At 37.3% G+C, this 17072-nt stretch overlaps 1 protein-coding gene across 9 annotated transcripts in view; it reads left to right on the forward strand.

Moving 5' to 3' along the window:
* The window catches only part of SPIRE1 (spire type actin nucleation factor 1), a 204532-nt gene that overhangs the window by 105010 nt on the left and 82450 nt on the right, over nt 1-17072 (forward strand). The window lies entirely within an intron of this gene.

Below are 17072 nucleotides of genomic sequence, written 5' to 3' on the forward strand. Positions count from 1 at the left end.
GTAGATCTATCTATACCACATCATCTTTATCCATTCATCTGCTGATGGACACTTGGGCTACTTCCATAATTTGGCTATTGTACAGTGCTCCAGTAGACATAGGGGTACATATATCTTTTTGAGTTGGTGTTTTCATATTCTTTGTGTTATACCCAGTAGTGGAATTACTAGATCATATGGTAATTCTATTTTTAATTTTTTTAGGAACCTCCATACTGTCTTCCACAGTGGCTGCACCATTTTGCATTCCCACCAATACTGTACAGGGGTTCCTTTCTCTCCACATCCTTGCCAACACGTGTTTCTTTGTTTTTGATTTTAGCCGTTCTGACAAGTGTTAGAGGATATCTTATTGTGGGTTTGATTTGCATTTTCCTGATGATGAGTGATGATGACTATCTTTTTATGTGACTGTTGGCCATCTGGATGTCTTTGGAGAAATGTATATTCATGTCTTTTGGCCATTTTTAAATTGGACTATTGGGGGTTTTATGGTGTTGAGATGTTCCCTCTAAACCTACTTTGTTGAAAGTTTTTATCATGAATGGATCTTGTGCTTTGTTAGATGCTTTTTCTGCATCTATTAAAATGACCCTATGGTTTTTATCATTTTTTTTGTTGTTGATGTGATGTATCATGTTGATTGATTTGTGAATATTGAACCACTTTTGCTTCCCAGGAATAAATCCCACTTGATCGTGGTGAATTAGTCTCTTACTGTATTGTTGGATTATGTTTACTAGTATTTTGAGGATTTTTACATCTGTGTTCATCAGAGATACTGATCTATAGTTCTCTTTTTTTTGTGGTGTCTTTATCTGGTTTTGGTATCAGGGTAATTCTGGCCTCATAGGATGAATTTGGAAGCTTTACCTCTATGTTTTGGAATAATTTGAGAAGAACAGATATTAACTCTTTACAGGTTTGGTAGAATTTACCTATGAAGCTATCTGGTCCTGGGCTTTTATTTGTTGGAAGTTTTTTTTAATAACTTAGTTTAATTGCTAATAATTTGTTCAAATTGTCAATGTCTTCCTAATTCAGTTTTGGGAGGTTATATGTTCCTAGGAATTTATTTTTTCTAGATTGTCCAATTTGTTGGTGTATAATTTTTTTATCATATTCTCTTATCCTTTGTATTTCTTTGGTTTCAATTGTTATTCCTCTTCTTTCATTTATGGGTTTTGTTTAAAATTAAATTTGTTCCTATTTTTTAACATTGTGTTTAAAGTGTGTGAATCCACTTTATAAAACAAAGATTTTTGTAAAGCTTCCTTACAAATGAGAAATAAAATGCTACTGAATTAGTACAATCAATTTCCCATATGACTTGCTTTTCACTGTCTTTCTGCCAGTCTTTTCCAATTTTAAGAGATGTAGTACCTTTTTTGGGAAGGGATAGGGACTCAGGAAGGAGGCTACACATTTGATAATTTAACTGTTTAATGTGGATTTGGATAAATACTTAGTGGAGGTGATTGGAATTTATATTCATATAGTTGAGAATCTCATTTTAGCTATTTTCTTTCACTATTATTCATCAGTGTCTGTGAGTTAAAATGTTATGTGTAGAATCCAAAGAGAATCACTCTAATTTATTTACAAGTTGAATCACCATATTGTATATTACACAGATGGTTTTGAAGATTCATGAGATCTATATAAAGCAGCACAGCATCTAGCACACAGTAAGAACTCTGTACATGATAGGTGATGGATATCATTTCTTTTATGACTAAAGTACAAAGTTTATCTGAAGCACCAGTTTAAAATTTATGATGACCCAGAGTTTGAGGAGGGATACAATGGGTTATGTAAGGGCAGAAGGAAAATACTAACCTATACTAGCCTAATAAGACTAGCTCTGGTAATAAGTGACAGATGTGTCATCCAGATCACCCTTAATAAATCACCTTAAATAAATCCATTTTATATGTATGAATAACAGCTCTAAGCATTCCTTCTCTGTCTCAACCTGGATACTGCTCATAGTCTTTTTTTTTTTTTTTTTTAGTCTGTCTTTTTGTTACAGGCCAATGAAAAGCTGTTTATTTTTTTTAGGATTTTTATAGAGTTAGACCTAGGGGAAAATATTCAAAGAATGGAAAAGGATGAGCTATGTGTTATTTGAAGAATAATTATAAATACATCATAGACTAGCTTTCCCTCTTGGACAGAACCAGAGGATATAAGATCTGATTAAATGCTTCAGAGTAAACATCTGACAGTACATCCTCAATTAAGGTTTAGTAAATAGTAGAAAAGATTACTTTTTAAGCTTGTAATTGTCTTCCCCTGCTTGTTAAGCTTGAGACTGCCTTCTCCAGAGAAACAAGCATTATTTTTAGGGAATAAGTGTAGTCCTGTGGGGTTAGTAAAGTAAATTAAATGCACCATTGAAGTCCTTCCAACACACACATTCTCAGGAATCATGCCTAAGCTTAAAGAATTGTGTTAACAAGTATTTTTTTCTACTCTACTTCAGTGAGCTGAAAAAATTTTTTTTGCCTTTGATGAGAACTTTGTCAAACACATTCTAAGAAAGAAATTTAAATGTTATTGAAGTTTATTTAAATAAAAATCTCACAAGCAGAGTAAAACAACAGTGGCTGGTAGCTGTGTGGCAGTGCCCGCAGAGACTAGCCAGGCTCTGACTGAGGCTGGGGCCTCTGAGATGGTTTCAGCCCCATCTCATCACGTCATGCTTTGGCACCACCCCAGATTTAGCTCTTTGTAGATACTGATTCTGTCCTGTTTTCTCATATCCTCCTCTGTTTCCTTACTTTTCACTCTTCTCTCTGAAAACTGCTCTATTTTTAGAGAGGACTCCTCAGTGCCCTGAGGGTCTTCTCAGAATGCTCTTTTCCCTGACAATAGTACTTCCTGCTGCTTCCTTCTTGTAGGAAACTGCTCTCTCTGGGCATATCTTCATATCTCTGCACTGCAGTGAGTTGATAATATTCTCTCTCTCTTCTGCTTCCAAACAACTGTTCTTCTTGTACATAAAGCTCATGCTTACCACTTCATTATTCTTAAATCCACTGTCACTATCATCTGCCACCATCTTGTGTGAGTTCTTTGATAAAAAGAAGCTATAGCTCTGTATCTTTGACTTCTCCTCTATTTCACTACTTTGCTTACCTGCCTCATGACCACCTGTGATTATTCCACCTTAGAAATCCTGGGCCCCAATTCTTCACTTCCTGGCTGTAACCTCTGCCCATCAAGCTCTATCCCTCACTGCTATCTGAGCTCATCTTCCAGTCTTTTGACTCCCCCATTTTTCTCCCAGTTTATCAGCCCTTCCTTTCCCGTGTTGACTAGGTTCAGTCACTTTACCAGTTCAGGTCACATGTTGAACCTAGATTGTTATACTAGCTCCCACCAGTCCCCTCATCACTGTGAATCCTCTTCCTTAATTTCGTTTTTCACATTGTCCATGAATGATTCTTGGAGATCACAGATCTGACCTGAGGAGGAGTCTAGCCCAGGTTCATACCTATATGTGATCTTTCAGGCTTGACCTGGCAACCCTCACCATTGGAAGCTGCCCTCCTGCATTTGACTTGGTACAGCCAGGGTTCTGCACCCTGGTTTTCTGCAGGGGATGGCAAGGACACTCACCATTCCCACTGGGCCAGCCATGCTCATCCACACATCTGCATCCCTAGTCCAAGCGCTTTCACCAAAACCTTGACTGACATGCTTTCCTCCCCTTTGATTCAGAGCTTTCTGTTTCTGTACCTCTTTTCCCTCCCACCAGCCCTAGGGCTATAAAATGGCAGGAACATTTTGTTTACTACTCCTCAGCAGTGAGAGGATTTCCCCCACCTGCCTACATGTGGGGTATCCTTCTGTGACGAAAAAATGGAACAAAGAAAGCAGAACATCCTTTTTGGCCTCTTATTTGCATTCTTGCAGGAACTACAAGTTTGGCTCATTCTACCTGACCACAACACACCTGGCAACTCGAATGAACCATATTGCTCCCCTGATTAATAAGGATCCCCATCAACTCTAGAGTAAAATTGAAACTCCATTCTGTTGCACAAAGGGCCCTTCATGGTATTTCCCCTACTTATGTTTTTATTATCCTTCTCAAAGCTATCTTCTTTGCATTTTACACTGCCTAGTCAAAATTATTTCTTGTTTCTGAGTATGTCATGCTATTGTAGGTTTGTGGCCCTTGGACATCCTCTTCTTTCTGAGAATTCTCTTCTCCCATTGTCTGCTTAGTGACCTCCTATTTTTATCCAGGTAAACCAAACTCACATACTGCCTCCTCTGTAAAATGTTCATGACCTCCCTCCAGGCCAACAGAGTTTTATATCCTCTAGTTCCTCTGGATCTTATTCATCCTTCAGTCTTGCACTTCTCATACTCTGTGGTAGTTACTTGCTTACGTCTTTGTGCTTTTTTTCCTCCACAGCTGGACTAGATGCTTCTTGAGATAAATGACTGTTTTAAATCATATTTATAGTATGACTTTTAATGTAGTACATGTACGTAGGAAATAGTCCAGAAATACTTGTTGAACTAAAATGATTTTATACATTATATCTGTGTTTTGCCAGAACTTCAGAGGTTTTTGTCTGGTTGAAATAAGTCAGTTTTGACTTTGTGACTATTAGAAACATTTTGACCGAAACATTTCTAGTAAAAATGAGAACTGTTATGGGGACATAGTTAAGGTTTTGAATGCTCTTGATACTCTTTAGATTTCACGTGAAAATTCATTTAATAGTGAGTCTTGATGAGGCAAGCTATAAAATATGTGGAATTCCCGACACTTAAGAACATATGAATGTTCTATGCCATTTAATTACAGATTTTATGTTACCTAAATTGCATGTCAACACTGAGGTTTTAGAAGTAGTCTTAACATGGTCCAAATGGATTTTTTTCCTTCTGCAGTATATGCTGCTTTCTTGAAATTAAGAATATTTTCACTCATTCATGTACGTATGGTGGTCATTTTAACTTTTCCTTAAGAGTACTAAATTCACACAAAAGTACTCTGTTAATTTGGTATTTTTTTCTAAAGATCTTAAAATACTTTACACAGTCATACTTCATTGTGTTTCACAGATACTGTGTGATTTTTTTTTTTTTTTTAAGAAATTAAAGGTTTGGGAGTGCCTAGGTGGCTCAATCTGTTAATTATCTACCTTAGGCTCAGGTCATGATTCCAGGTCGAGCCCCACATAGGGCTCTCTCCTCAGTCAGAATCCTGCGTCTCCCTCTCCCTGCTTGTGCACTCTCTCGCTCTCAAATAAAGTCTTTATTAAAAAAATAAATAAATAAAAGGTTTGTGGCAACCCCTGCATTAAGCAAGTCTATCAGTGACATTTTTCCAACATTATTTGCTCAGTTCATGTCTCTGTGTCACATTTAGTAACTCTTGCAGTATCTTAAACTTTTTCATTCTTGTCATTATGGTGACAAGTTGTTATGGTGATCTGTGATGAGTGATCTTTAATGTTGTTATTGTAGTGGGTTTGGGGCACCACAAACTGTCCAAATAAGACAGAACTTAATTGACACATGTGTGCTCTGACTGCTCCACTGACTGGCTGCTCCCATCTCTTTCCCTCTCCTTGGGCATCTCTGTTCCCTGACACACAATATTGACATTAGGCCAGTAAATAACCCTTCAAACGCCGCTAAGTGTTCAAGTGAAAGCAAAAGTCACACATGTCTCCCTTAAATCAAAAGCTAGAAGTGATTAGGCTTAATGGGGAAGTCATACCAAAAGCTGAGATAGGCTGAAAGGTAGGCCTTCTGCACCAGTTAGCCATGTTATGAATATAGAGGGGAAAGTTCTTGAAGGAAATTGAAATGCATGCTACTCCAGTGGATACACGAATTAAGGAAGCAAATGCCAATATGAAGAGAGTTTTAGTGGTCTGGATAGATCAAACCAGTCACAACATTCCCTTAAGCCAAAGCCTAATCCCAAGCCAGGCCCTAACTCTTTTCAGGTCTTTGAAGTTGAGAGAGGGGAAGATGATGCAGAAGACAAGTTTGAAACAAGCAGAGATTAGTTCATGAGGTTTAAGGAAAGAAGCTATCTCTATAACATAAAAGTACAAGTTGAAGCAGCAAGTGCTAATGTAGCTGCTGCAGTAAACAAAGAGCTGTGATGGAGATGTCCAATGAGATTAATGTTGTTTTCATGCCTGCTAACACACCGTCTATTCTGCTTGTCATGGATCAAGGGATAATTTCTAACTTTCAAGTCTTCTTAATTGAGAAATAGATTTTGTAAGGCTATAGCTACAATAGATAGTAATGCATATGATGGATCTGGACAAAGTCCATTGAAGACCTTCTAGAAAGGATTCACCAGTCTAGATACCATTAAAAGCATTCATGGGAAGACATCAAAACATTAACATTAGCAGAGTTTGGAAGAAGTTGATTCCAACCCTTGTGGATGACTTTGAGGGGTTCAGAACATCCGTGGAGGTAGTAACTACAGATGTGGTGGGAAAAACAAGAGAACCAGAATTACAAGTGGAACCCTGAAAATGAGACTGAATTTCTGTAATCTCACTGTAATAAAACTTTGATGAGGAAGGAGTTGCTGCTTATGGATGAGCAAAGGAAATGGTTTTAAGAAATTGTTTTATTTGAGGATAGTTGGCATACAATGTTAAATTAGTTTCAGGTGATTCAATATCTCTGTGTTATGCTTTGCTTACCACAGGTGTAGCTACCATCTGTCCCCATACAATGCTATTATAATATCAGAAAGTGGTTGTTAGTCATGGAACCTACTACTGGTGAAGAGGCTGTGAGTATTGTTGAAGTGACAACAAAGGATTTAGAATATTACATAAACTAAGTTGATAGAGCAGTGATGAGGTTTGAGAGGACTGACTCCAATTTGGAAAGAAGTTCTCTATGGGTAAAATGCCATCAAACAGCATCACATACTGTAGAGAAATTGTGAAAGGAAGAATCACTTGATGCAGCAAGCTCCGCTGTTGTCTTATTTTAAGAAATTACCACAGCCACCCCAACCTTCAGCGGCCACCACTCTGATCAGTTAGCAGCCACTGACATTGAGGGAAGGGCTCTCCACCAGCAAAAAGATTATGCTTTTCCAAAAGTTCAGAGGATGTTTAGCATTCTTTTAGCAATAAAGTAATTTTTAATTAGGTATATACATTGTTTCAATAGACATAGTGCTATTGGATGCTTAATAAACTGGAATATAGTATAATCATAACTTTTATAAGAAAACAAAACAAAAATATTCATGTGACTCACATGATATTGCTTTATTGCGGTGGCCTAGAAGCAAACCCAAAATCTCTCTGAGGTATGTCTAGGCATTTTAAGAATCTGACATTTCTTCTGTACCTGTGAGTTAGTAAAAATCAAGTGGAATCTTCAGAGTGATAATCTCTGATTTAACAAGTTGATTATCTGGGATGCCTGGGTGGCTCAGCAGTTGAGTGCCTTTTGGCCCACGGTATGATCCTGGAGTCCCAGGATTGAGTCCTACATAGGACTCCCTGCATGGAGCCTGCTTCTCTCTCTGCCTGTCTCTGCCTCTCCCTCTGTGTGTCTCTCATGAATAAATAAATAAAATCTTAAAAAAAAACCAAGTTGATTATCTGATCATCTATATTTCACACTATCTTGTATCTGTGTGTGTGTTTGTGTAAAATTAGGGTAAAATCTTAATATCAAAACATTTGAGCTCAGTTGCTGATAATGTTCCTGATTTCATAGACTACAGGTACTTCATGTTAAGTTTCTTATATGCTCTATTGGCAGTTTATTAAAATATAAGTAAAATCCACAATCTATTCCCAAGTGTTAGTTGTTCTGTGACATAGTAATTCTATTTATTAGTCCTGGCTTACTTCACAAAGCAGAGGGCCTTGTACATGTTCATCATCTATTTATTTAGAAAGCAAATTCATTTTCATTCTAATCTTTTCGTGATGTGATGATGTCCTTAAATGATGAATGAGACCCATTAAGGTTATTCTGTGAATGACAGAGAAGTTTTGGATAGGCCTGCTGTTACTATGTCTCAAAGGCAATTTGATATCCTTGAAAGTAAGTACGTATTACTGTGTCTCGTAAGCAATTTGATATCCTTGTATGTAATTATAGATGGAGGGATTGGCTAAGCAATCCTTTTAGTGCATCAGGTTGTATGAAAGAAGAGACAGCCTGTGCCCTATTGCCAGTAATTTACCACCACCCAAACCCAACCAGCAAATGTGGCTAGTGAGCATGTGTTCTGGAGAGTGGAGAATTTATGTTGACAGATTCAAATGTAAGGGTTTTTTTGAAAAAAAAAAAAAAAGAAATTATAGTAATGGTAGCATCCTTTACTCCATAGCTGTCTAGATTTGATCATTAGTCTCTGTTGTTTTTATTAAAGGAAATTATTTATCGGTTCCTCAAACTATAGTCCCTACTGGTTTCCTGTATTATAGTCCTACAGCTATAAAGTGACCTCTGTTGCTTACTCCATTTAATCCTCATGAATAATCCTGTGACTCTTTGCAGCTTGACAAACTGAGGCTTAGAGAGATTAGGGGGTAACACAGAAGTAAACTCTTAGCACCTCTAACACCAGCATTTCTGTCTTCATTCCTGTAAAGGTGCTATAATATGTGTTACTGCTATTTTCCCATGAGAACAGACACATACCATAGACTGTGTTGGAACAAAGTTGAAGAGAGTTCCTAAAGAAAAGTGTAGATGTGGGATCCCTGGGTGGCGCAGCGGTTTAGCGCCTGCCTTTGGCCCAGGGCGCGATCCTGGAGACCTGGGATCGAATCCCACGTCGGGCTCCCGGTGCATGGAGCCTGCTTCTCCCTCTGCCTATGTCTCTGCCTCTCTCTCTCTCTCTGTGACTATCATAAATAAATTAAAAAAAAAAAAGAAAGAAAAGTGTAGATGTATACTTCAGGCTTCTGAGTGGGTTTGGAAAGAAGTTTGTGGGAGCCAGAGAGAATAAAATTTGGAGCTGGGGGAGAAGGTTCATGAGGGAACGTGTGTGTGTTTGCGTGTGTGTCTTTTCTGTCTGTATGTCTCACACATGCACACAAATGGGAAAGGTGTGGGAGGAGGTGAAGGTATCATGTTAAGTTTAGGTATGACATAATAAGATGTGAGATGGGAGGAGACAAGAGCATCATAGAAATGTCAAGACAGAGATAAAATAATTTTAAAATTAAACAGCAGTTGATTTTAGTCTAATATGTTGCTAGCGAGCTCTAAACCATCATTGCCTCTTTGTTGAGAGTGTAGTGTGCTTGACACCACACCCCAATTCTATAGTAAATACATTGTTTCACAGTAGAGGTATAATTATATTTACTGTAGTAGAAAAAGGAAAACTGGATGTATCATAGAAGTATACTGTGTGAAAAGAATTTTCTTTTGAGGGAAGAATCTTTTTTTTTTTTTTCCAAGCAAATACCTCACTTTAAAATTTATATTTATAATATTTATATTAAATGCCATTTTTTAAAAGCCCCTTTATGGGGGCACCTGGCTGGCTCACTTTTAAGTGTCTCCATTCAGCTCAGGTTGTGGTCCTGGTATCAAGCCCCACATTAGGCTCCCTGCTCAGCTGGGTAGGCTGCCTCTCCCTCTGCTCCTCCCCCCAGCCTGTGTCCTCCCCCCTCCCTTTCTTACAAATAAATAAATGAAAAAAAAAGTTTTAAGCCCCTTTATGATTGGTGAACCATTTCCTTTCACTCATTATCCATGTGACTTCTTAAATCACATAGCCTTTGCTAGATTTCTGGCCAGTTATCTTTAAAAAAAAATTTAAAGATTTTATTTATTTATTCATGACAGACACACACAGAGAGAGAGGCAAAGACACAGGCAGAGGGAGAAGCAGGCTCCATGCCTGGAGCCCGACGTGGGACTCGATCCCGGGTCTCCAGGATCACACCCTGGGCTGAAGGTGGCGCTAAACAGCTGAGCCACCTGGGTTGCCCTGACCAGTTATCTTTAGAAAGGGAGGAGAGGACATTTAGATATGCTGAGGTTCCTCCACTCATAATGCAGAAAGTACAGCTCATGGTACTAAATCTTTTATTCATTCTCATTTTTTTTAAAGATTTTATTTATTCATGAGAGACACACACAGAGAGAGAGGGGGGCGGGGCGGAGACAAAGGCAGAGGGAGAAGCAGGCCCCATGCAGGGAGCCCGACGTTGGACTTGATCCCAGAACCCCGGGGTCACGCTCTGGGCTGAAAGTGGTGCTAAACTGCTGAGCCACCCGGGCTGCCCTCATTCTCATTTTTATAACTGTCTTATTGTATAAGCTAAATGTATACAGATAAACATTTTAAGTGTATGTCCAGGAGAGTTTACTATGAAGTTATTATATACTATTTCATAATATATTTTATACTATTTCACATCATATATTAAACTTGAGATGAATTCTATAGGAAAGCAATTGAGTGTTACAGATTTCAGAGGAGGGTCAATGTCAATATTGAGTGTTATACTGGTATTACTACTATTGATGTATCCACTAAAAATTCTGTATTTTACTAATGGTAAAAAAAATTTTACTTCTTCCCAGTAAAGAAGAAATTCCTTATACAGTATTAGTCATAAATGAATGTACCATAAAAATAATTGAGATTTGTGAAACATTATACGTTCTTATTGCAATGAGAACTCTATATTAGAAGGCATGTAAAATAGACATTAAAGTTTTATTTTTTTAAAGATTTATTTATTTACTTAGGGAGAGGGAGAGAGAGAGAGGCAGAGACACAGGCAGAGGAAGAAGCAGGCTCCATGCAGGAAGCCTGATGCGGGACTCGATCCCAGGTCCCCAGGATCACACCCCGGGCTGCAGACTGTGCCAAACCGCTGCACCACTGGGGCTGCCCAACATTAAAGTTTAAATTTCTGGGGGTACTTGGGTGACTCAGTTGGTTAAGTTGTCCAGCTTTCGATTTTGGCTCAGGTCATGATCTCAGGGTGGTGATACCAAGCTCTGCTGGGCATAGAGCCTGCTTAAGATTCTCCCCCTCTCTTTCTCTCCCTCTCTGCCCCTCCCCCCATTCTCATGTATGTGTACTCTCTTTCAAAAAACTAAAAATAAAGTCATAGTTTCTATTTTCTAGGAGATTGTGTACTCGCAGGGATGAAAATTTTCTATTCCCTTGCATTTTTTTATGTCATACACATAAACAACCTGAGAACTAAAGTAGAATATTCCAAATGTTTTGATCTTTAGTGGATAAGATGTCTATAGTTAAGCCATCTTGGATTTCTTCAGAGGCAGCCTCTACAGGTATGGATTGTCACTACTGATTATCCAGTTATAATGATCTTTGATCTCTTCTCAAGTTTGGTGCTTAATTCGTTTCTTATTGACATCTTAAACTCCTCTTCTAAATTCTGTCTTCATTCACCATTTTGATTATGGTTTTTTAATTTGCATCCTTCAGGCCTAAGCTGAATGAGGTCTCCTCTGAATACCCTTATATATTTATCACACTCAGCCCTTTTCTTTAAAATCAGTTATCCTGTTTATTTGCTGCCTCACATGTATCACTTGTCTTGCTGGTCTCTTCCCTTACTCATTGGTGTCTGCCAACTGGAAAATTATCTCAGCAAGGGCAGAGACCTTTTTTCTCTAATTCACTGATGTATCCCAGTATAATAGGGCCTCTGTAAATATTTGATCAGTGTTGCATGAATTAGAGAATCTATGGTTCAGCTACTGTAGATCTTCTTTCATACCATCTATCTTGAATCTTGGTCCTTGGTCCCCTAACACTCTAGACTTGTCTCCAGAATGCAGAGCCTCCCTTCTACTGGTTTGTGCCTTCCTCACACTGTGGCCTGGCATCTCTTCCCTGGGCCATGGCAAAGCCTCCTAATGTTATTTCCCTTTTCGTGTATAATCTACTTACCAGGGTTATTCTCCTGTGTAGAGATCTTGTTGGCTTCTTGTAGGTAGAAAGTTTAGACCCTTGACATGACATAGGGGACCATTCACAATCAGGCCTTGATCTTACCTCTCCGGGCTCTTCATTCACTGTTCTATATGCAGTCTCTCCTCCGGTCCCTGAGCACTCAGGGGCTCTATATCTACCTAAATTGCCTTTCCCCCCTCTTCTCTCACTTAGAAAATGCTTACTTATTCTTACAACCTAACTCAAATGTCCACTACTCTGAAATGGTTTTTCTGATTTAATTTCTTTATTCTCTGTATTCATTCATAGAGAGGTCTGCTTTTGCTGCTATCACTTATCATAGTACATTGTAATCATTGTTACTGTTACAATAAATTATAATGAATAAACTGCTTATTGTAATGGCAAGAATTGGGATTAGTGCTACTTTTTAATATTTTAGAAATGAGAAACTACAAAGTTGGATCTTGAGATAGGAGGTGAGGAGGATGTGAAAGAGGTGTCTGTAAACCTCAACATGGAGAGAAGCAGTGAGGGAACTGGGCAGTTTGGTGAAAGTTTGAGGGAACATAGCAGCCATACTTAGCTGTTACAAATGCTGGTGAGCAACGAAGCACTCAATTTAAGAACTAGGATCGGTTGGCAAAATTCATTCATTCAAATAACAGATACTTAATGTGTCTCCTGTGTGATAGGTGCCACTACAGTTAATAGCTAATAATTATTTCATAATTACTCTGTGTTAAATTCTGTTCTAAGGTTTATATGTCCATTATAATTTCTGTAGTTATCACAATGAGCCATGCATAAAGCACCATTATTACTTCCATTTTTATTGGGGACACAATAATGAACAAGATAAACATAATTTCTGTCCTCACAGAATGTACATTCAAATAGGGATGACAACATAGGAGCAGCCATTCCAGCAGTGTGATGAGGGTGAGTGTGAGTGAATGCGGGACCCTGTGGAAGCACCTAAGAAGAGCACTTAACCTAGGGAATGAAACATTTCATTTCCTCTGACAATAAAAATAGCTACAGTTGTTTAAAAGTAGTATTATGCCTAAACTGATATTCTGCTCCTGAAACTAATCATACAGTATATGTTAACTAAATCAAATTTAAATAAAGAATTAAAAAAAAATAAAAATAACATTATGCTTCTTAGACATCCAAGTCTAAGAACACAGAGAGTTCCAAACAAGATCAACCCAAGGAGGTCCACACCACAGCACATAATAATTAAAACATCAAAGAAATTAAAAGCAGCAAGAGAGAAACAAAAAATTCCCTACAAGGGAAAACTAGTAAAGCTATCAGTTGATTTTTCAGCAGAAACTACAGGCCAGAGCGGAGTCCTACAACCAAGAGTACTCTATCCTGTCAGGTTATCATTTCAATTTGAAGGAGACATAGAGTTTCCCAAAGAAACAGAAGATAAAAGAGTTTATCACCACTAAACCAGCCTTACAAGAAATGTTAAACTTCTTGAAGTGTGAAGGAAATGGCCATAATTAGAACATGAGAAAATTATGAATAAAAAGATGTAAAATATGAAAATGTGGAGAAGATAGTAAGAAGGGAAGAGAAAGGGGAAAATGATGTTTTTCTTTTTTTTTCAAGAATGTGTTTGAACATAAATGATCATCAAATTAATGTGGACGACTGTTTCCTTAGGTGGTTGTGTATGAGTTTCATGGTAACAATAAATCTAAAACCTATGGTAGATACACAAAAAATAAAGAGAAAGAAAACCAAACATAACACTATGGAAACTCATCGGTTACAAAGAGAGCAAAAGAGAGGGAGAAAGGAACAAGAAGAACTACAAAAAACAACTAGGAAACTATTTTAAAATGGCAATAAATATTTATATATCAGTAATTAAATGTAAATGGCCTAAATGCTCCAATCAAAAGACATAGGGCAGCAGAATAGATGAAAAAACAAGGCCTGTCTATGTGCTGCTTACAAGAGACTCACCTCAGACCTAAAGACACGTACAGACTGAAAGTGAAGGGATGGAAAATCACTCACTACGCAAATGGAAGGGAAAAAGCCAAGGTAGCAATACCTACATCAGACAAAGCAGGCTTTAAAACAAAGATGATAATGAGACAAAGGGATACGTACATAATGATAAAGGGATCAATCCAACAAGAGGTTATAATAATTGTAAATATCTATGCACCTAACACTGGAACACCTAAATACATAAAGCAAACATTAACAGACATAAGGAGGGAAGTTAATGGTCATACTATAGTAGTAGGGGACTTTACCACTCCACTTATATTAATGGATACATAATCCACACAGAAATTCAGTAGGGAAACTATGGACCAGATGGACATAACAAATCCGTCAGAACATTCCATTCAAAAACAACAGAATACACATTCTTTTCAAACCCACAGAGAATATTCTCCTGAATAGATCACATATTAGGCCACAAAATGAGCTTCAGTAATTTTTTTTTTAAAGATGTATTTGTTTGAGAATGAGCGTGAGCACATTAGTAGGTCAGAGGCAGAGAGCAGAGGGAGAGCATCCTCAAGACGACACTGCTTGCTGAGTGTGGAGCCCAGTATGGGGCTTGATCCCAGGACCCTGAGATCATGACCTGAGCCGAATCAAGTGTTGGTGCTTAACTGACTGAGCCACCCAAGTGCCCCATGAGCCTCAATAAATTTAAGAAGATTGAAATCATACCATGCGTCTTTTCCAACCACAATGGTATGAAACTGTAAACAAATCACAAGGGGAAAAGAACTAGAAAAATACAAACATGTGGAAACTAAACAGCATGATATTAAACAACCAGTGGGTCAATGAAGCAATAAAAGAAGAAATAAAAAAATACATAGGGACAAATGAAAATGAAAACATAACTGTCCAAAATCTTTGGGACATGGCAAAAGCAGTTTATTTGTATTTTTTCATTTTTTAAAAGATTTTATTTATTCATGAAAGACATAGAGGCAGAGACATAGGCAGAGGAGGAAGCAGGCTCTCTGTAGGGAGCCTGATGCAGGACTTGATCCCAGGACCACTGGGATCACGACCTGAGCCAAAAGCAGATGTTCAACCACTGAGCCACCCAGATGACCCAGCAAAAGCAGTTTAAAGAGGGAAATAAATAGGAATAGAGGCCTGCTTCATGAAACAAGAAAAAGCTTGAATAAATAATCTAACCTTACACCTAAAGGAACTAGAAATAGAACAAAGCCCAAGGTGAGTAGAAGAAAAAGGAAATAATAAAGATCAGAGCAGAAGTAAGTGACATAGAGACACAAAAGAACAACAGAAGAAAATAAATGAAATCGAGCTGGTTCTTTGAAAAAATAAACAAAATTGGCAGACTCTTAATCAGTCTCATCATGAAAAAAAAAGAGAAAGAGCCCAAATAAATAAAATCAGAAGTGAGAAGAAATAACAACTGATGCCACAGAAATACCGAGGATTTATAAGACAAGACTGAAAAATTACATGACAACAAACTGGACAACCTAGAAGACGTCGGCAGATTCTAAGAAACATAGTCTTTCAAACTGAACCAGGAAGAAATAGAAAATATGAATTGGTCAATTTTAAGTAACACAATTGAGTCAGTAATCAAATAAACTATCAAATAAGTCGAGGACCAAATGAATTCACAGGTGAATTCTACCAATTCATAAAGAAGAGTTAATACCTATTCTCTTCAAACCATGCCAAAGAATAGAAAAGGAAGGAAAATTTCCTTATACATTCTACAAGGCCAGCATTATCCTAAACTGCAAGCCAGATAATGACACCACAAAAAAGAAAACTAAGGCCAATATTCCTGATGAACATAGATGAACATAGATGCAGATCTATTGAGGATGAACATAGATCCTCAATAAAATATTAGCAAACTACATACAATACATAAAAAGATCATTCACCGCAGTCAGGTAAGAGTTATTCCAAGGATGCAAGGATGATTCAATATTTGCAAATCAACATTATACACCACATAAACAAAACTAGGGATAAAAATGATATGGTCATCTCAATAGATGCAAACAAATTATTTGACAAGAGTCAACATCCATTCATGATTAAAAACTAAACAAAGTGAGATTACAGGGAACATACCTCAACATAACTAAGACCATATATGAAAAATTCACAGCTGACATCATCCTTAATGGTGAAAAACTGACAGCTTTTCCTTTAAAGGAAGGAATATAAATAAACATAGAATGTTTATTCTTGCCACTTTTATTCAGTATAGTACTAAAAGCCCTTATAGCTACAACAACCATGACAAAAAAGGAAATAAGCATCCATATTGGTAAAGAAGAAGTAAAACCTTCACTATTTGCTGAAATCATGATACTATACATAGAAAACCCTGAATGCTCCATCTGAAAACTACTAGAAGTAATAAAAGAGATTCAGTAAAGTAGCAAGATACATAATACCCAGAAATAGTTATTATTTCTGTACATTAATAATGAAGTAACAGAAATTTAAAAAAAAAAAAACACCATTTACAACTGCCCCAAAAAGAACAGAATACCAAGGAATAAACTTAACCAAAGAGGTAAAAGACCTATACTACCAAAAGTATAAAACACTTATGAAAGAAACTAAAAACACAAATAAATGGAAAGATATTCCATACTCATGGATTGGAAGAATTAATATTGTTAAGATAGCCATATAACCCAGGACATTCTACAGATTCAACAATCCCTATCAAAATACCCACAGTGTTTTTCACAAAACTAGAACAAATAATATTAAATTTGTATCGATCCACAAAAGACCCCAAATAGCCAAAGCAATCCTGAGAAAAACAAAGCTGGAGATACCACAATCCCAGATTTCAAGATGTACTACAAAGCTGTAGTAATTAAAACAGTTTGGTAACTGGTACAAAAATAGACACATAGCTCAATGGAACAGAATAGAGAGCCCAGAAATAAATCCATGATTATATGGTCAATCTATGACAAAGGAGACAAGAGTACACAATGGGGAAAACAGTCTCTTCAACAAATGGTGTAGGGAAAACTGGATGGCTACATGTAAAAGAATGAAACTGGATCACTTTCTAACACCATATACAAAAATAAACTCAAAATGCATAAGAACTAATTATGAG

The sequence above is a fragment of the Canis aureus genome, chromosome 6 (genome assembly GCF_053574225.1).
Source record: "Canis aureus isolate CA01 chromosome 6, VMU_Caureus_v.1.0, whole genome shotgun sequence".
Taxonomy (NCBI): Eukaryota; Metazoa; Chordata; class Mammalia; order Carnivora; family Canidae; genus Canis; species Canis aureus.